The sequence below is a fragment of the Lingula anatina genome, chromosome 1, assembly GCF_051362555.1.
Source record: "Lingula anatina isolate TDL-2025a chromosome 1, LinAna3.0, whole genome shotgun sequence".
Classification (NCBI taxonomy): domain Eukaryota; kingdom Metazoa; phylum Brachiopoda; class Lingulata; order Lingulida; family Lingulidae; genus Lingula; species Lingula anatina.
This window is the reverse complement of record NC_141767.1, coordinates 30,465,844-30,479,521: the sequence shown is the minus strand read 5'-3', so window position 1 is coordinate 30,479,521 and position 13,678 is coordinate 30,465,844. Positions and strand designations below refer to the sequence as shown.

The 13,678-nt window shown below is 33.1% G+C and overlaps 2 long non-coding RNA genes across 2 annotated transcripts; both read left to right on the top strand.

Annotated features, from left to right (window-relative positions):
* Window positions 1-3,188: 3,188 nt before the first annotated feature.
* Window positions 3,189-8,142, top strand: LOC147764250 (uncharacterized). Its single transcript, XR_015331966.1, has 4 exons — window positions 3,189-5,793; window positions 6,072-6,331; window positions 6,848-6,946; window positions 7,340-8,142. It is a non-coding gene; the product is annotated as an uncharacterized LOC147764250 (long non-coding RNA).
* A 2,195-nt stretch (window positions 8,143-10,337) lies between these two features.
* LOC147764249 (uncharacterized) lies at window positions 10,338-13,177 on the top strand. The gene is made up of 3 exons (XR_015331967.1): window positions 10,338-10,844; window positions 11,018-11,117; window positions 12,218-13,177. It is a non-coding gene; the product is annotated as an uncharacterized LOC147764249 (long non-coding RNA).
* Window positions 13,178-13,678: the final 501 nt, after the last annotated feature.

The window sequence follows — 13,678 nt, the reverse complement described above, 5'->3', positions numbered from 1 at the left end:
ATTTGACAAAATTATTAACGTTTAACTATTTTGAGGTCTGGGTTTTGCCAGTCTTTTCAATGTAATTGTCAGTTTTCCCAAATTTGTTGTCCCAAAAAACACTTTTCATTACACACAGACAACTGATCAGCATATCACAGATTTTTATTGTTGTTAAGCATCATTTGTACAAATTTCATAAATATTGGAATAGATTTGACAAAATTATTAACGTTTAACTATTTCAAGTCCTGCAAATTCCCAGTCTTTTCAATGTAATTTTTGGTTTTCGCAAATATATTGTCCTAAAAAACACTTTTCATTCTATACAAACAACTGATCAGCATATCACAGATTTCTATTGTTGTTAAGCATCATTTGTACAAATTTCATAAATATAGGACAAGATTTGACAAAATTATTAACGTTTAACTATTTCAAGTCCTGCGAATTCCCAGTCTTTTCAATGTAATTTTCAGTTTTCCCAAATATGTTGTCCAAAAAAACACTTTTCATTAAACACAGACAACTGATCAGCTTATCACAGATTTTTATTGCTGTTAAGCATTATTTGTACAAATTTCAGAAATATAGGACAAAATTTGACAAAATTATTAACGTTTAACTATTTTAAGGCCTGGGATTTACCAGTCTTTTCAATGTAATTTTCAGTTTTCCCAAATTTGTTGTCCCAAAAAACACTTTTTATTACACACAGACAACTGATCAGCATATCACAGATTTTTATTGTTGTTAAGCATCATTTGTACAAATTTCATAAATATTGGAATTGATTTGACAAAATTATTAATGTTTAACTATTTCAAGTCCTGCGAATTCCCAGTCTTTTCAATGTAATTTTTGGTTTTCGCAAATATATTTAAAACACTTTTCATTCTATACAAACAACTGATCAGCTTATCACAGATTTCTATTGTTGTTAAGCATAATTTGTACAAATTTCAGAAATATTAGACCAGATTTGACAAAATTATTAACGTTTAATTATTTTAATTAAGTCACCGAATTTGTCTTTCTTTTCAAATGTAATTTTCAGTCCTTTCAGTTATATTGTTCTTGTTTCAGAGTACCCTCACCATGAAAAAGCTTAAAAAGCAGTTAGTGAAAGATACCACCAAGAGTAGCACTGTGTCTTCTCCATGTGTACAATACATGATATTTGGCAAGATTTAGGGCCTTGTTGAGTATTGTGATAACAACAACCCCTTCCAGAAAGGACTAATCTGCATCTTGCAGAGGTAGTAAGGAGAACTCTTGTATGGTATATATTGTTTTCCAGATGACAGTTATAGGTAATTTGCAACCTCTTACACAAACAACCTCAAATCATCACATTTGCTGTTTACTTTCAGAGTAAATAATACATTGCAATATTGAAATATTTGTTTTGGTTAATTCTCACTCTTCTGATGATCAATTTTCCATACACTTGACACTTAAAAGAAAAGACTCAGATAACTGATCAGCTTATCACAGATTTTTATTATTGTTAAGCATCATTTGTACAAATTTCAGAAATATTCCAGCAGATTTGACAAAATTATTAATGTTTAACTATTTGAGGTCTGGGTTTTGCCAGTCTTTTCAATGTAATTTTTGGTTTTCACAAATATATTGTCCTAAAAAACACTTTTCATTCAATACAAACAACTGATCAGCTTTTCTCAGATTTCTATTTTTGTTAAGCATCATTTGTACAAATTTCAGAAATATAGGACAAAATTTGACAAAATTATTAACGTTTAACTATTTTAAGGCCTGGGATTTACCAGTCTTTTCAATGTAATTTTCAGTTTTCCGAAATTTGTTGTCCCAAAAAACACTTTTCATTCAATACAGACATTTGATCAGCTTATCACAGATTTCTATTGTTGTTAAGCATCATTTGTACAAATTTCAGAAATATAAGACAAGTTTTGACAAAATTATTAACGTTTAACTATTTCAAGTCCTGCGAATTCCCAGTATTTTCAATGTAATTTTTGGTTTTCGCAAATATATTGTCCTAAAAAAAACTTTTCATTAGAAACAGACAACTGATCAGCTTATCACAGATTTTTATTATTGTTAAGCATCATTTGTACAAATTTCAGGAATATTCCACAAGATTTGACAAAATTATTAATGTTTAACTATTTTAAGGTCTGGGTTTTGCCAGTCTTTTCAATGTAATTTTCAGTTTTCCCAAATATGTCGTCCAAAAAAACACTTTTCATTAGACACAGACAACTGATCAGCTTATCACTGATTTTTATAGTTGTTTAGCATCATTTGTTCAAATTTCAGAAATATTGGACCAGATTTGACAAAATTATTAACGTTTAATTATTTTAATTAAGTCACCAAATTTGTCTTTCTTTTGAAATGTAATTTTCAGTCCTTTCAGTTATATTGTTCTTGTTTCAGAGTACCCTCACCATGAAAAAGCTTAAAAAGCAGTTAGTGAAAGATACCACCAAGAGTAGCACTGTGTCTTCTCCATGTGTACAATACATGATATTTGGCAAGATTTAGGGCCTTGTTGAGTATTGTGATAACAACAACCCCTTCCAGGAAGGACTAATCTGCATCTTGCAGAGGTAGTAAGGAGAACTCTTGTATGGTATATATTGTTTTCCAGATGACAGTTATAGGTAATTTGCAACCTCTTACACAAACAACCTCAAATCATCACATTTGCTGTTTACTTTCAGAGTAAATAATACATAGCAATATTGAAATATTTGTTTTGGTTAATTCTCACTCTTCTGATGATCAATTTCCCATACACTTGACACTTAAAAGAAAAGACTCAGATAACTGATCAGCTTATCACAGATTTTTATTTTTGTTAAGCATCATTTGTACAAATTTCAGAAATATAGGACAAGATTTGACAAAATTATTATCGTTTAACTATTTTAAGGCCTGGGATTTGTCAGTCTTTTCAATGTAATTTTCAGTTTTCCCAAATATGTTGTCCCAAAAAACACTTTTCATTAGACACAGACAACTGATCAGCTTATCACAGATTTTTATTATTGTTAAGCATCATTTGTACAAATTTCATAAATATTGGACTAGATTTGACAAAATTTTTAACGTTTAACTATTTTAAGGCCTGGGATTTGCCAGTCTTTTCAATATAATTTTTGTTTTTTTGCAAATATATTGTCCTTAAAAAAACTTTTCATTAGAAACAGACAACTGATCAGCTTATCACAGATTTTTATTGTTGTTAAGCATCATTTGTACAAATTTCAGAAATATAGGACAAGATTTGATAAAATTATTAATGTTTAACTATTTTAAGGCCTGGGATTTGCAAGTCTTTTCAATGTAATTTTCAGTTTTCCCAAATATGTTGTCCCAAGAAACATTTTTCATTAGACACAGACAATTGATCAGCTTATCACAGATTTTTATTGTTGTTAAGCATCATTTGTACAAATTTCAGAAATATTGGACTAGATTAGACAAAATTATTAACTTTTAACTATTTCAAGTCTGCAAATTCCCAGTCTTTTTAATGTAATTTTCAGTTTTCCCAAATATGTTGTCCAAAAAAACACTTTTCATTAGACACAGACAACTGATCAGCTTGTCACTGATTTTTATTGTTGTTTAGCATCATTTGTACAAATTTCATAAATATTGGACCAGATTTGACAAAATTATTAATGTTTAATTATTTTAATTAATAAGGTAATTTGCAACCTCTTACACAAACAACCTCAAATCATCACATTTGCTGTAAATAATACATTGCAATATTGAAATATTTGTTTTGGTTAATTCTCACTCTTCTGTTGATTAATTTCCCATACACTTGACACTTAAAAAAAAACTCAGATAACTGATCAGCTTATCACAGATTTTTATTATTGTTAAGCATCATTTGTACAGATTTCAGAAACACTGGACAAAATTTGTCAAAATTATTAATGTTTAACTATATTAAGTCACAGTGTTTTCAGTGTAATTATTCAACTCAATTCAATTTATTTCTGTACTGGTACATAGGTTGTCATGATCTTGTACAATATGATATACTAATGACGATACAATACAATTAGTGCATTACCATTTCTCTAGTTAGTATTATGTTGCCTAGCCATTTGTGAATGAAAAAATAATCTTTATATAATTATTAGATTTCTCAAATATATCATCCAAAGAAAATACTTTTCATTAGACACAGACAAGTGATCAGCTCATAACAGATTTTTACTGTTGCTAAGCATTATTTGTACAAATTTCAGAAATATCTGACAAGATTTGACAAAATTATTAATGTTTAACTATTTTAAGCAATTCGATTTGCCAGTCTTTTTAATGTAATTTTCAGTTTTCTCAAATATATTGTCTCAAAAAACACTTTTCATTAGACACATTCAACTGATCAGCTTACCTCAGATTCTAAAAGTTATTAAATTATTAAAGTTGTTAAGCTTAATTGACCTGATAGGCCCTGTGTTGTTATCAGAGAATGGCAATAGATACATCCTCACTCTGTCGGACTACTACACCAAGTGGACGGAGACATTCCCAATTCTTTCTAAGGATGCAGCAAGTGTTGCCAAGGTCCTTTCCTCTATAGTTGACAGTTATGTTCATTTCACTGAAATGTAATCTGGAGGATTCATTGTGAAAGCAGTAAATAATTATACATTTATAATTGTAAGTCAAATATAATTCATTTGAAAGACTTTGTATTTAAAAGTAATTTGTATCACTATGCCGTTGACATTCTTTCAAGTGACAAGTGTCTGTTTACTCCATCCTAAATAACACATGCTTTTTTGAAAATGAATAGCTCTGTGCATATGTTATATTGTTAGGTTGAAGAAAATGTGTGAAAACATTAAATAGGTTGGAAATTTTTTGGATGAATCACATATTTGTCTCATGGATTGGAAGTCTGTGGAAGATACTGTAGTACAGATGATAATAATGAAATTAGTTTAATAGGTGGTATTAAACTTAACTAATTCAATACCTGCCACACCTGTCGCTAGACAAATATATGCTTCATACAATGTTTGTTGTTTAACCTATATTTATGTGGTAAAGTTAAAGTGATGTTTTCTTTTTTTCTCAGAATGGGTGCCCCCAAAACATTGCTGACTGACCAGGGATCAGAATTTTGTAATGAGTTAAATGTCTCAAAATTTGTAATATGAATTAAGAATTAGTAAGTCTTTGGCATAAATTGGAAACTGGAAAGGATACAATCACCAACCCTTTATTAATGCCAAATATGATAAAGGTTTTACGGTGAATATTGGCTTCAATTTTGTTGGCATGCTTGTGAATGTGTAACTGATTACCAGTGATATCTATTTCTGTACTAATCAGTTTAGAGCATGTGTAATATTGGAAGCCTACTCTGCTCAATTATAACCATTTTTATTATCAATGTAAACTGTTTAATACAGTAGAAAATGACTAAGTAGGATTATGTTTTTAAATATAATTTTCATACATGGGCAATTCTTTGGAATTTTTTATATCCCTTGCACAGCCAGTGAAGAACACAACACTCCTTTAGTTTCTCCCAGATTTTTATTTCAGCGTCACTGCTCCTACAACTGCTACAGCTACTACTACTGCTCCTCCTATTACTACTACTGAAGGGCTATGGAAGGCCCTCCTTTATTGTGGTCTCTATACAATGGGATACTTTAGAACTATGTATATATGCTAATGGTTTACATAGGGTCAGTACATGCAATACAAAAGTGACTATTAGTGATGTGTACATGGAATAAAGCAGTCAGACGGAGACAGATGTCTGAAGCTTGCAATGCTGAGGTGAGATGGACATGTAACATCTCAGGGTTATTACTTTTCATACTAGGAGTGCCACACTATTTAATTGTCTTATTGAGTTATGATATCCCTATAACCATGGAGTGGACTGAACAACTTTCAAGGAGGGCAGCAATTGTGCATGAAAAGTCTTACTCTTTGCATCAATAGAAGCAAATACAATGTATTTGGAAAGATGTGCATAACGTCTCCCAGTGCAAAAATTGAATTGCCGAAATACATATTTATCCATTTTAACATCAAATATTTTATTTCTGTAGCTGTTAGATGACCTTCTGAAAGAGTGGGGAATCAAACACAAGATTATAGCTGTGCACCACCCACAGACAAATGAGTTAGATGAGCGGTTTTACCAAACACTCAAAAGTGTCACTCTCAAAAGTCACTAATGAGAGGTAGAATGACTGTGAAAGGTATATCTGGAGCAGTGACCTTTGCATATCGTACAGCACAAAACTGCGCCACTGGATACTGTTCTTTTTTCCTGATGTTCAACAGGGAGGCTCGGCTGCCATGCAAGGTAAATAGTATGCATACAGATGCATTATGCAAGAACACTGTCCTTGTGAGCTTGTTGGTGTCCTATATTTGTTCCAAAACATCATTTGAGCAGACTAAGGCCAGAGCTATGTTCAAATCATGGCATGATGACAAGGCATATTAAGATAGCAGACCCAAAAGTAATTACTTTGGGAATATGGGGGTTTATAAGGGTAACATACTCCTAATATTTTATACTCTAAAAAATAGCATTTTTAGGTGTATATTCTGGCCAGACCTTAAGGACTGTTGATTATATTTTGGCATAAAAAACAGCCCAAGGCCCCTTAAATATAAAATGCATTTTGCTTTTATGATCATAGGGATGATGAATCTTGATCTTGTCTACCTTTGCATTGCAGGCATATTATGTACAAATGAAATTCTTATATTTCATCAAAACAATAATGAGTGTATTGGCACCTTAAGATGTGGATTAATTAATAAACATAATTGATTTTGTTCATTTTTGATCATTAATTTTCTGATTTTGCAGTTGAGGTACATAGAGAAAGAAGTGACAATGCCCAGCAAAGAAGACTGTAATGTGCAGGTGGAATTCCAACACCAGCAACTTACTGAGTTACACGCTAAGGTATGCATGTGGGACTTACATGTTCAACTTCCTCTGAATATGCTATTAATTTCTTAATTTTTTTTTTATATTTTATTTTGGTCCATGCAAGATTAAAGAGTAGCCCCTTACATTGAGCAATATTTGGTTTCACACAAGTTTTATAGAAAAAAAAGATGTCACACGTAATCTGTTCATAAAAATATTGCAACATTTAGAAAATTTTGTAAAAATGTGTCAACAGAATAGTGATGGCAGCAGGTTCAGTATTGTAATTTCTGGGGCTAACTTCATTTATCCTGCTGGCTCTGTGCACAGTATAAGTTTATATGGCAAAAACTTGAACTTTGCTTCTCCCATTTATACTGAAACATACCCTATTTAATACAATTTCTATAAACTATATATTTTCAGTACAAGAAGAAAGTTGAAAAGTCTCAAGCAAAGTACAAGAGATAGTATGAGGCAAAGAAAGGAAAGAATGTAGTAGTATTTCAGTAAGAAGGTGGAATGAAAGTTCTGAAGAAATAACTTGGGTGGCAGACAGTTTGGATCAGTGTTAAAGTCAAACTTTGTAAGATATGTCTTCTGAACAGTAATATGTGCATTCAGCCATTTGCATTGTGGTTCCAGTATCTACTTTATATCTGCTTAGAGGCCTATCATAGAGGCCTATCATATACTAGCTATAATTGATACAATTACTGCAAATATATCCAATTCAGCACATGCCTATCTGTATATTTATGACCTTGATAAAGTGTAAATGTTGAAAGGAATTTGTTTATGAAATGGATTTGAATACTCTTTATTAATCATACCAGTGCAAAGGATATTATGAACAATATGTTTGAGGTGTTGGATATAAACTATAAACCACTGCTGTTTGGAAATCTTTTGAGACTGATCACTGTACCAAGGACAGCATAAACAGAGACTGAATATAACAAACCACTAGTATCAAAGGACTGAAACATTTCCTTTGATCTTACTTAATTTACACTAGCAGGTGGGAAAGGCAGTTTGCATCAGTAGGTTTTCAAATTTGTTTGATATTAATTGGATGTTATCTGTTTGTACCCTATGATTGCTTGTGTTCAATTTAACTGTAAATTGCATATATTGTTCATTCCAACTACATGTAATTCTAATGAATAGACATTGTTTTTGTACTGAGCAAAGGAAAATTTGTTTCACAATAAATCTTTGTAAATTAACCATTTTTTCAATCTTGGAATGTTCTTTGTTTGTGTAACATTGTAGTAACAATTAAGTACCTGATAAACATAGCAGTAATTGTCATCTGACAAGTCATAAGCATATTTTACATATAAATTTAATACCTAAGATCTACTATGACAGACGATACATACATTAGTAAGGTGTAGTCAAGGGCTAATTTTGGCAGGTGGCATTGCCTATCTATTTTTGCAGCTCATTTTTATATACAGACACTGTAAATGTCTGTATATATTCTGACTGGTCTGTTTGTTTGTGCCGTCGTTGTTGCTGAAGTTCACCCCATAACTTTCAAACCGTATTTTTGTTTTACTTTTAATTAACCGAGTGGCTTTTTTGGTAAAGAGGCAGGTTGCTTTTGAAAATCGCCATGGTTGGTTTACATTTATGATAATTATTCTGTTTTTTTTTTTTTTTTTTTTTTTTTTTTTTTTTTTTTTTTTTTTTTTTTTTTTTTTTTTTTTTGCACAGTTTATGTGGCATTCAACCCATAATTCTTGAAGCGTATTTTTGTTTTACTTTTATTTCACTGAGTGGCTTTGTTTGGTAAAGAGACAGGTTGGTTTGGAAAATCAGCATGATTGGTTTACATTTATGGTTCTACTTTTTTTTAAATTTTTTGCACAATTTTTGTGATGTTTGCCCCATAACTGCCGAACTGTATTTTTGTTTTACTCTAGATGTACTGAGTGGCTTTGTTTGGTAAAGAGCCAGGTTACTTTGAAAATAGCCAAGATCTGTTTACATTTATGGTAATTATTATTTTTTTGTGTGAATTTTTTTATTTTTCACATATTAGCATTTTCAGTGGCTTTTATATCCCATGGAACTGAATCATTTGGTAGCTTTTCAATGTCCCTGTTACCTGTAGTAAATAATGTAAGAGGGTAAGAGTGATTATGCTGCTTTTAAGTATTATGTAGCAGTGCATCAAAATTGGCCAAAATATTATTTGGTGCACTTTTTTTTCTGTGTAGTGTCTGAACGTTTGTCAGCTTTGCTGCTTTGTTTCCTGTATGGTGTCTGTATATTTGCCAGCTTTGCTGTCTAGTTTAATAGAAATTACCAATATTATATGATCTTCTTACTTAAACCTGGAAGTAAAACTGATCTGACAATAAATTATGGCCATATTTTACATGTAACTTAAATAATGAATTACGATCTACCATGGTTACTTTGTTCAAGAACTAATTTTGGCAGGTGGCATACCTATTTTTAGCTCGTTTTTGAAGAGAAATCAGCATTAATATATGATCTTCTGACTTGAACCTAGAAGTAAAATTGATCTGACAATACGCCATAGCCAAATTTTACATATAAATAAAATAACTAAGATCTACCGAGACAGACGCTTGTAGACTGCTTCTACTTCTGTTTTAGCAAAACAACTTTAAATTTTGGGTTTTCATATCAAAATATCAAACCACGAATTTGGAGGAAAAGCTGGAAGAACTCCTCCTTATATAGAGAGGTAAAAATGCAAAGCAAATATAACCTAAAATCATTAAGCTCTGAAATGAAAAGGTGTTTGGAGATTATGATTAAAAAGGAAGTCACCTAAAAGTTAGCATTTTCCAGGAACGCGTTAGCAGCGGCATTTAACAAAACTGGCAAGGTGAACTTGAGGAGACGTCTGAGCTAAGAACCTGTAATTCATTAAAATGTATTCACAAAGAAAAATAGCTGGATGTAATGGATGATGAAAACAAAAACTCATAGTCGTTTTCGCGTTTGTGCATATAAACTTTACATTCAAACAGATTGATACATAAACATTTATCATCACAGGTGTCACAATGAAATTCAGACAAACAAGAACGTCTTTGCTGCGCCGTTTATATCCGAGGGCTGAGACACCACTCAATTGATGCACAGTTCCATGCGCGTAATTTTTCGTCGACCCCCCCCCCTCCTGCGTTATTGTTACTTTCTCAGTGGTTAACCTCACTCCTCACTAAGGCCCCATTCAAAACAGATGATTCGAGTACTAACTGATCCGCTGACTTCAGTTAATATGGCCGACCACACTTCAAAAGAGGTGCCGCTGTTTCTGGATGGTCTCCCCGCCTCCACATGCGCCGTCGCTGCAGGAGCCTAGCAATTAAACCTCGGAGCCAAGATTTGATCCATTTCATGGTGCTTGTAGAGGCGGGGAGGTCATTAGGAATCAGCGACATCTCTAGAACCTTTGAAGTGTGGTCGGCCATATTTAGTCGGCGGATCAGATAGTACTGGGATCATATATTCTGAATGGCGCCTTATATTCTGCCTCCTAGGCACTCTGTTGATTTGGTAATCGTTTGGTCAAGTTCAGAGTGCAAAATATTTATGTCTATGGTTTTGTGCCTTGTAATTCTTCTAGTCTTAAAACAGTCTCATTCATGTTTTAATTGGAAATAACCTCATTCATTTGGGATGAAAGTCTATAGGCAAAACAAAATGGCTTGTTTGTATAATAACCTGATGGTAGCGTTTTAGATTGAGGGAAAACAACAATGTGTCTTCTCTAACACAATCCCACGACAGTGATACTGTTATGTAACCAGGTGAGCATTTGGTGAGAGGTATTCAGAAAGGGCCAAGGTCAGGAGGAAGAGGAAGAAGCTTTATATGCCACATTGTCACAATTTCCACACGTAAACTGAAATTTTGGCACTGAGAACTGATATAGTTTGTTGTAAGTACTGTATAGATGACATAAGGCAACACTGATCGGTTTATGTTGACGATATTTTGTCAAAAAGTATGCATTTCCCACTTCAGGGGTAATTGTTCTTGGGTATATTTCATTGACATGAATGCCGAAATGAGCTTGAAAAGTTAAATAACTTTTTATGTTGCCTTTTCCAGAAAAAAAGTATTTGCTCATAAAGAAGTGAAAAGATTATCCCAGCCGTCCAAAGGTCTGAACGCGTTATTACGTCTTAAACAAAGCAAGGCGACAAAGCAGGTAACTATCGGTGCATTCTCAGCTCCCAATGGGTGCCTTTTTTTATCTTACGACAGCGGTTTGTACAAAATTATCCTGTTTATTAAAGTAAACTGACAACAAACCAGTGGTTTTCTAGAGAACTAACCTCGACCAGGAAAGCAAACGTACATTTGCTAGACACTGTCGACCTCCCTTGACTTCAATTTTCATGATTCAATTTCATTCCATCCTTGATTTTACAATCGGGAATAAAATGCTCGAACAAAGTATCTGATTTTAAAAGAAATAGAGCTAAAATTCTAGTGTTTGGATTACAAAATTAATTAAGTGGCTGAATTGGAATCAAGTAATTGGTAAAATCATTCTTTTTCTGTCTATAAAAGCGAAGTGGTTTTAATAAGCACATGTAGCAATAAAATGCTGAATTTATGTCAGACTACTCACAAAATAAGCAATATAATGCATAAATAAAACAAGACAAAAACCAAACACTTTCTGCATCCTTGTGCCCTATAAACAACATGTTAATTGTCATTGACCAGTGTTTTATGTTATCCTACGGAACTGAAACAATTTTATATTACTACATTGTAACCCTGATCCCCGCATTTACAAAATCCAGAGTTATCTTTATCAAAACTAGGCTTTCTGTAAAATGTTAACATTTATCTACTTTTAATTCCGCAAATATATAAAGTCCAAACATCTTTATATAAAGTCCAAACATCATTATCTTTTGTAATAGTTGGTATACAGAGCAGCGTGATTTTACGGCCGGTTTTCTGTTTTTATGATAAAATTATCTATGTGGGCAAATATGCAGTCTCCATCACAATACTCCTTGTGGAGGGATATGGCTTAGCAAAGATAGATAAATATAAATATTAGTATGTTGACGTGTAACAGTGTGTACAGGGTATGCAATAGTAATGATGTCATTGTATAGAACGTGTAGGTTCAATATACCGAGGATATATCTATTCTTATATATATATAATGTGACTTTTATATCTCTTAATACATACCAAAAAGGGTCGGTATGAAGATTGTATTTCACTAGATAATTTTTCTCTCACATGGATTTTGTTTAATTTATTTCATTTTTCATTTAATTTCAGTGTCTCGTAACAACCGTCTACGTTGAGATTAGACGCACTCCCAGAAAAGACGTCAGATTCGTGTTCGCCAGCGCCCGCACCCATGTCAACGTTGTCTTGCGTTTGTCGTATAGTCAACTTGCAGGGCTGACATTTGATTTGGTTTGAAATGCAATGTTTGCTTTGGATTGTAATTTTCTGCATCAAAACGTGTATCGAATGAAGTGCAGCGTGCAACAAATGTTTTATTCATGAAACTTCTAATAAAATTGACTAAATCCAAGCGTCAACCCTGCACGTCGCTCGCTTATTATTATACATGTGTAAATAAGTTGTAGTACAGTACTCTATCCGCACACGATGTTTTCATTGTGATTTATTTATTTTTTGTTCATGCCCACCAGTTCCCGAACACTTTTGAAGTTATCCTTAAACAAAAAATGACTTGCTTAAGTGATCTATGAAAATAAAATTAATTGTTGTAAAATTATCATCAAGTGATGTGCAGGTAGAGCACTGTGCTAGTACTACCGGTTTAATATTTCATTGTAAAATTTTGTGTGAGTCAGGGCCGTAGTCTGAGCAAAATGCCAGGGGGGGCAGTAAGCGGACACAAGGGGGCGAAGCCCCCGAGGGGGGAGGGTGTGTGTGTGTGTGGGGGGGGGTCCCCCTCCCACAGCGTGGAAATTTTTAAAAAACTGTATGTATAATACTGAATTCTGGTGCATTATAACTGTTATTTATTGCTAAATCAGAAGTCAGAAATTGTGGGTTCATTTTGCCATAGGTACAGTCATTTTTTCAACACAACATGCCAATTGTACTTCATTTCGTAGATTGTCTAAAAACAGTACACCTTTGTAAACAGATTGTTGAATGATTGTCTAGTGGCCATCAGCGCATTTTCTCACAGAATTGATACCAACTTTGCAATTATTTTTATTCACCTTTGCGATTATTTTTTTGCACCTCAAATCCCGGGGGGGGCAACTGCCCCCCCCCCCCCGCCCCCCCTGCCCCCCCCCCCCCCCCGGAGGCTACGGCCCTGTGTGTGGGCAACTAGGTAAGAAGACACGAAAATGCACGTTTATTCATATTAAATTGGATACAAATATTGATTTTAATGAAGCTAACTTTAGAAAAAAATAGTCGCAACTTCATTACGTAAAATGCATACAGGCATTTTATTATGGGTTCAATGAAAAAATCTACAATAAATTGTAAACGTTGTGATCCAAATTATGCAATTAAGAATTAACGGCAGTATAAAATTGTAAAATGTGCTCAAGTTTTGGCAGAATTGCCCACACGTATTAAAACGTCTTTATAGGGTCTTTCTAGAATTGTGAATATGCGGTTATGACGCATGGTAAGAATAAACTTCTTTTGGATCCCGGTGTTTTGATATACTAGTAGTATGTCTGATCAGTGATAGACCCATAGTTTTATTGCTGGGAGGGGGTAAAGATGTTTTTGTTTTCA